This window comes from Psammomys obesus, unplaced genomic scaffold (assembly GCF_907164565.1).
Source record: "Psammomys obesus unplaced genomic scaffold, mPsaObe1.curated_primary_1811, whole genome shotgun sequence".
Classification (NCBI taxonomy): domain Eukaryota; kingdom Metazoa; phylum Chordata; class Mammalia; order Rodentia; family Muridae; genus Psammomys; species Psammomys obesus.
In genome coordinates, this window is record NW_026596069.1 from 14,477,543 (window position 1) to 14,485,519 (window position 7,977).

General features: G+C 41.8%; 1 pseudogene; it reads right to left on the minus strand.

Annotated features, from left to right (window-relative positions):
• Positions 1-408: 408 nt before the first annotated feature.
• On the minus strand, positions 409-811 carry LOC129690121 (60S ribosomal protein L27-like; annotated as a pseudogene).
• Between the last annotated feature and the right edge of the window lie 7,166 nt (positions 812-7,977).

The window sequence follows — 7,977 nt, forward strand, 5'->3', positions numbered from 1 at the left end:
AAGAAAGAAAGAAAGAAAGAAAGAAAGGAAAAGAAAAAATATATGGAACATTTTTAGTCATAAAGAAGACTAAAGTTCTGTCATTTACAGAAAAATGACAAACAATTACATTAAGCAAATTAAATCAGTCTCAGAGAAACAAATAACACGTGTTTTCTCTCATTTGTAAGTCCTATCCAAAATAAACATATAAAATTATATGTGTACAGATGATGTGAAAAAAAGCACCAAACATGGGGAACAAAGGGGAATAAATGGGAGGGGTGTGGACTGGAGAGAGGACAATAGGGTATGAGGGGAATGTGCTCAAACTACATTACATACTTTCAAAAAAAGTGGCATTTTATCATCCTGATAATTTTCTTTTTTTTTTCAATTTTTTTTTTAACGATAGAAACAAAAATATACCTAAAAGCGAAGCTTCAGGAAAAAAAAATTCTTTTTCTTTATCTTGTATCATTCCTCAGACTTGATCTTGGCCTGCAGCCTGGCTTTGCATTTCAGAGCTGGTCTCTAAAGACATCCTCGTTGACAACAGTCTTGTCCAAGAGGATGTCCACAGAGTACCTTGTGGGCATGAAGCAACTGTAGTTATAAACTTTCACAAAGGACTTGATCTTTGATCTCTTGGCAATTTTCTTCTTGCCCGTAGCAGCTGTCACTTTTCAGGGATAGGATAGTGGTCAATTCCAGCCACCAGAGCATGGCTGTAAGGGCGGTCTGAGGTACCATCCTCCATGAAGGCTTTGCATCTGGATTTGTGCCCAGCTAGGACCAGTACCACTTTCCTGGGTTTCATGAACTTGCTCATTTCAGCAGCAAGCAGCTGACACCCAGCAGAAAAAAAAATTTAAAAGCTTATGATTTTCTTTTAAAAAGAGCCATTGTGAGGGATACACAGATGGCTCAGCGGTTTAGAGCACTTACCGCTCTTGCGGGGGACTCAGGTTCAATCTCCAGCACCCACGTGGAAGCTTACAACCATCTGTAACTCCAGTTCCAGGGGATCAAATGACCTTTCTGACCTCCACAGCCACCTGCAGAGATGCAGTACACACAAGTTCTTATAGGTACAGACACATACAAAATAAAAATAAGAAATGAATTCTTTAATGGAGCCTTTGAAAAGGTGAAACAAAGCAAAAGGACAGGGCAGGACAGGAAGATGTATAATGAGAAGAGGGTGTGAGACACAGTAGGTCAGTGCCTGTGTAAGGCTGGGCACGCGCCAGAACGTTCTGAAGTGCAACAAAAAACAGGCCTTGATGGAAATTACCTTGATTACTATTCTACTTTGACAGCCCTTTCTTCTGTTGCTCTATATTTCTAAGAACGTGACAAGTACATAATACGCTGGAAGACATTTGATTCTTCAAAATGAATGATTCTGAAAGAGGAAGTCAGCATCCATTTCCAAAAGCGGAATAGTGACATGAAGAACAAAGATGAAAATGGAGTCGATCAAGGTCTCTGGGGGAAGCCTCCTCTTAGGACTATGTGAGATGAAATCAAAACACAACTCAATCACTGTTATGATATTTCCTTCTAAGATCAACTGCCTTCATAGCAATAATTAGTCAATTTTTCATAGGTTCTCTATGGGAAAAGTGACCGTTTCTTAATCTTACTTCATAAAGACAGACATGAAAACAGTTTACGCCGCATGCTAAAGTGAAGTAAAATGCCCCAATAGTTAAGTGTTAAGTTTAATCCAAAATCACCAACTGACAACATCTACAGAAAAAAACGACATATAAAAATAAAATTGTCCGGGGCTAGAGAAATGTTTGCCTCAAGTGGGGTCAAATACCACTGCTCTACTCTTATTAGACTTATGGAGGACCTAAAAGAGGACTGCCTAACTATATTTTTCCATATTTATTTAGAGCAATTATTTTAAGTAGATAGGTAGTTACTTTATATCTCACCATGGTTCGGAGGCCTGCGGCTTACAAAGTAATTTTAACTTCTGTCAAAATCCATCCACCATTTCGTTTCACTGGTCCTGGAACTATTGGTCTGAACATGGCTTTAATTTCGAGTCTTTAGAGGTTCTGAATCTTCCTCTTCTGATAAAACACGAAGACACTGAGAGTGTCCCCAAGATCATTAATAAGGTTGCTATGTGTAGAATGATCAAGAAAGAAATGACCCCTGATATCCCAAAGATACCATAGTGTAAAGTGACTGTGTCCTGAACAGTGTATGAAGACTTCTCAGCCTGAGTAAAACCAGACACAAAGCAGCTGTGGAAACCCAGCCGTTTCCTAACCTAACATACTTGTGTCCAGATTCTCATCATAAAGCAGGAATTTTATCTTGGCGCTCCAGTTGTATGGAGGGCTGTATGTGAGCAACACCAGGATCTTGTTCCCCAGTGAGGATTCAGTCATGAAACAATTATGCTGTGTCAGGTACTGAGACTCCAGTGATGAGGTGCCCCATCCCTCTGCAAGGCACTCATGCTCTAGTGACAGGAAAAAGGAAGCATATGCTGTCACGCAGAGGACCAAGCACGCTATTCTGAGGAACTGCATCGGCGTCTCTGGGCTTCCTAGACGTGTAGCAGTGGTTACCTGTACAAGATGGGGCTTGTTAAAACTCTGCCATAGATGGGGGCGGGGCTTCACAAGCCCCATCCCTCCCCGGGGACCCACTGACAGACAAGTAATGGTTCCTGGCAGAGGGAGAGTCATTTCTTTATTGGTGTAGCCACTTTTGAGCTGCCTATGTTCCAGTAAATAAACATCCACATATATTCACAATAACCCTGGTTAAACTCACAGAGTCACACACCAAATCGGCATGATGTAGAGGGTCCCTGCCAGGAAGGAGGGATTAGTGGGAAGGAGATAAGAGAGGATAATGGCATGTGAAAATGACCATAAACACAGTATAAGCATGCAGGCAATTGTCAAAGAATAAAACAACAGGGAGAGGGCAGAGGCAGAAAAGAGCCAAAAAAGCCACCTCTCAAAACCCTGGCACCTGTCCCCATAGCACTGCACTGTCTTTTCATGTCTTTTCACCACACACTGTCTTTTCATGACATGCCCTATTTTCCTCTAAAAGAAAGCAAAACCCAGCTCCAGTATCTTTCAAAACAACAAACCTTGTTTAGGTTTTTGTATCTAGCTGTCCTTTCCCTTTACTGAAGATAAAAATCTGACCAGGCATCAAAACAGAAAGATCTGAAGTATCCCAGGGTCACGGCTGTGCTTTGTACTTCCTGATACATACACGTAATATGCCTATATTATATATGTTGATCTTAACTTTCTAGAATTCTGCTGAGAGAGCAGACAACAGCTGGCTCTGACTACGGCACTTGTGGCCCCCTAGTGGGGCAAACGCAGTTCCAACCTGAACGAGGAATGAATGCAAATGAAAAAATAAAGCACAACCACAAAGGGAGAACGTAAGAATACCCAGGGAGGTGTTGAAATCGTTTCTATAAAAAGCCCATTATGGGAAAAACATACAAACAGCAATAATGCAAACTGAAGCTCGGACCACGAGACTGAGTCTAAGAGATACTGAACTTGGGAGTCAGCAGGAATAAGATGCAAAATCAAAACTAAGAGCAGCAGCAAAGTGTCTATAATCCAAATATGGCTGGCAAAATGAATGTCCTAGTGAGACCTCCTTTTCACGGGTGAACAGCACACCCCGAGACACTAAAGATCACAGTTGCAGCTCAGCTGGACTCTTGCCGTTGATTATTTTTGTGTCATTCCACAAGGTATATTGCTTACACCAATTGAGTACAGGAGGAGGGGGCCAAGGCAGAGGAAGAACAGTGTTCTGCTGGCCCCATAATCTGCCACCTCAGTGTCAGCCTCTGTGATTTTACCATCTTTCCAACCACAGTGGCAACAACTGAATGGAAATTGGGATACTGGACCCTGCATGTTCTGCATGCTAATTAGCAGCCTCCTTACTAGTCCTTTTGGGTCAAAAAGGACATTAATAGGCTGGGGAGTTCATAAAATACTTGCTTTGAAAGTAGGAGGACCCAAATTCAATCCCCAGAATCCACATAATTGGCAATGGGACAGGTATGATGGTGCAAACTTAACAACCCTAATGCTGGAGAAGCAGAGACAGTGATACCTGGAGTTTGCTGGCTAGAAACCTAGCCTACTTAAAGTGTGCTGGACCAGTGAGAGATTGTCTTAAACAAGGGTTGGGGAGGATGAAACCCACTGACATTCACCAGGCTTGCTGTGTACTACAGGAAGCACATGCTTGGCAAAATTCAGACAAATAAGTTGACAAATCTCACCTCAGGCCATGGGGCTAGCAGAGAAAGGCCAGGAATCTCACCATCGCTGGTAGGCTCTACTCCCTCCTCATCTCAAATACAGTCTTCAGATGGGGGTGCTTTGTCTATGGAGAGATGGAAATCTCTTCTGTTCTAACATCTCCTTTTCCCATAAATAATCCTCACTGTCGGGAGCATCTTTCCTATCGCAAACCAAATCTGGGGAGGCTGTGTTCGGTGTTTTAATTCTACTCTGTCCACAGGGAAGATGCATGAATGCCAACCATTGTCTTTTGTGCAAGAGCCCCAGTGTTGGGGAAATTAAATTTGTTCCTGGTCTTAGCATTGTCAGGTTTTACAGCTGGGAGTGACAGCAGAAATCACCCCCAAATGAACACCATCCATCATCCCCATACCCTCCTAAAAAGGAACAGACCCTAAGAACTTAGCTGACTTGCTCAAGGATGCACAGTGAGCTAAGCAAGTTTTACTCTCTCACCATGTATTCACACCATCCCTTAAACATGTCTTTGTATGCTTCCCAACAACCCACAAACTCTGGGGTTCTCTTGTAACAGCAATCTCCACCTAGGTGATCTACAAACCCTAGCACAGAGAAGATCAGCATTAAAACCACATAGTAGGGGTGGCTGTGAATGGCAGTCTAAAGGTGACAATCTACAGAGTGGAACTTCTCCAATTTGTTTTAATCAACAACCAATGGATTAAGATAGCTTAGTAGCTGATCCACTGACCCCAAAAGAACTGAACTGTCTGACCCTGAACTAAGTCTTGCCTCCAAAATATAAAATTTTTAACAAATATAGGAGATAATCTAAGTGTTTCTAAATTAAGATTTTTTTTTCTAGAGTATCGGAGTGTTTTAAATCAAGTTTCTTCATTAAGTTGGCTAACCCAGCTGTTGTCTGTCTTAGCCTATAAGATTCTGGAGAAGGTAGAATTTTCGTCTTATATTTTCAGAAGGGTATCAAGGACCAATGTGCAGAAGTACTAAATTTATGGGCCTGTATGTGACAGTGTTAAGTATAAAAAGGAACATTTTCTTTGTTATGAACATGCTGTGATTTTAGTCAGTGAGCTGATTTTACTGTTTAAATAACCTAGCCTACACACTGTAGAGTGCTGTCTTCTCAGGATAACAGCCATAATCTTCTTCACAACACCTGTGAGTGGTTATACGCAATCCCTGAGAGCAGGTTTCTGGATTATTGATGTTCCTTCATAGAGGAAGGGACTGGGAAGCATCACTGAACCCCCACCTGAGCTTCCAGCCATTCCTGCACCTTCCTGACAGCCACGTGTAAATCTGCTCTAATTCCATGTAGCACAGTGGTCTTGAAAGTGTATACATAATACACAATTCCAGCCATTTCTCCAAACAAACAGGGTCACTGTATATTCTGATCTTACCCTCCAAGAATCTGAGAACCTAATGACTCTCATCTTGCAAACTTTGGGAAATCTCTCTCATTAGCGAATTTGTAAAAATCAAGGCTTTTTTTTTATGGTACATAAATTCTCTCAGGCTGGATCAAGGAGATCAGAGGAGCTTTGCTGAGAGAACGTTAGAGAATCCACACTTTCCAAGGCAATATTTAAAACAAAATACTATTTCTAATATAGTATGCTTTCTCTCCATTAATCCTTGGGTATTCAACAGTTCCATCTTTCATATATGACAGCTCCTCCAAGTGTTTTAACAGTATAGGCTTCTGGAGACCAGAGGTGATATTTGTTATTACAGATGCAGATGAGTCCAATGTGAACAGTGTGATAGAGAGATGTTGGAAAATGAGATGCCAGAGACACAAGGTGAGACCCAACAGTTTTTCAACTCTTTCTAGTCTCTTTCATCTCTACTTATCTCTCCCACATCTCTGCCCACCTCACCATCCCTTAACACTGCTGTTCTCATTTCTCTCTCTTCTGGAAAGTTTCTTTTCTGTGAATAACCTAATATTTGCTTTCTTAGACCTGAGCCCATATGAACTTTAAAGCTCTGAGGTTCAGAACTTATAGCGGGAGTTTTGGTTTCTTTAAAAAGTCAGTTATGGGGCTAGAAAGATGGCTCAGCCATTAAATGCTAGACTCATAACCAAAACCAAATCAAAACAACAACAACAACAAAACAAACCAAAACAAACAGACTCAGATATGTTATGCAGACATGTTTTTGTTTTAATCCAAGTGTGGGATATGGGGCTGCTTCAGATTTTCCACAGAAGCGCACTATTTGTCTCATTCAGGTTCTGAGAGGGGTACGATCTTTGACAGCTGCAGATAGTTTAGCTCTGGGGACTGAATAAGGGAATAAATGCCAGAGCTCAGAGAGGGATGAGACTGTAAGGAAAAAAGAAGGCAACAATCACGCCCCACTGCTGCTCCTGGTTGCTGTTGATGCAGTTTGATAAGGAGAAGTTGAAGTTGGAGATATCCTGGCTATGAAGACTGGACTTGCCCCAAGGAACGTGATGACCCTAACCAACAGAAAAAAGCCTAAGGAGGTCTGCGCCTCCTTTTCCACTAGCCTTCTTTCTCTCCTACCTAATGTTGGGACATTGGAAGGGATAAGGGTTGAAAGGGAAGTAGAGGCATATGAAACCCAAATAAAATAGATAAAAAAAAACATGCCAACAAGAACTAGCCATCAATTCCCATTTTTTATTGAAAATAGATTCTTTTCTCATACAATATATCTTGATTATAGTTTGCCTTCCCTCCACTCTTCCCAGTTCCTCTCCCCTCCAGATACACTCCTCTTCTGTCTCCCAATAGAAAAGAACAGGCTTCCAAGAGGCAACAACCAAACATGACAAAATAAATAAAGCAGCAAAAACTATATTGAAGTTGAACATAGCAACCCAACAGGAGGAAAAGAGTCCTAAGAACAGGAACAAGAGCTGGAGACCAACTTGTTCTCAGAGACAAGAAGCCCATAAAAATACAAAGCTAAATAGCTATAATTTATACACAGAGGACCCATGTAGGGCCTATGCTTGCTGCTTCAGTCTCTGTGAGCTCATATGCACCTTGCTTAGCTGATTCATAGGGCATTTTTCTCCTGCTACTCTCCATCCCCTCTGGTTCTTACAAGTCTCCTCTTCTGCAGGATTCCCTGAGATCTAAGGAGAGGGATTTGATGGAGTCCTCCAATTTAGACTCTCTCTCCTCAGAACGTCTGTCTGTGGGTCTCTGCATCTGAAGCTGGGGGAAGCCTCTCTGATGGTGACTGTATAAAGCACTGATCTATGAGTAGAGCAGAATATCATCAGGAATTATTTAAGGAGTATTTTTTTTTAGACCAGTGTTTTACGCCAAGACTTTGGGCTATCTAGTCTCTGGTGCTTGGTTACCCAAACAGTGTTGGCTATGTATTCCTTCTGGCAGAGTGGGTCTTAACATACGTCAAATCAGACATTTCCCTACAAGTTCTGTGCCACCACTGCCCTAGCACATCTTGCACGCTGAACATATTGTAGGTCAAAGTTTTTGTGGATTGGCTGATTTCCATGTTTCTCTTTAGGTAGCCTGCAGAGTACCTTCCCATAGAGATTAAAACATAGGGATGAAGGTTCCATGTAGGCACCAGCTTGACTTCTCTATGTTCAATGAGTTGTACAGATGTTGTCCTCAGCAATAAGGTCCTGCTGTCAGTTTGCAGAGAGCAACCTTTGGTCTTAACAACAGCCTGG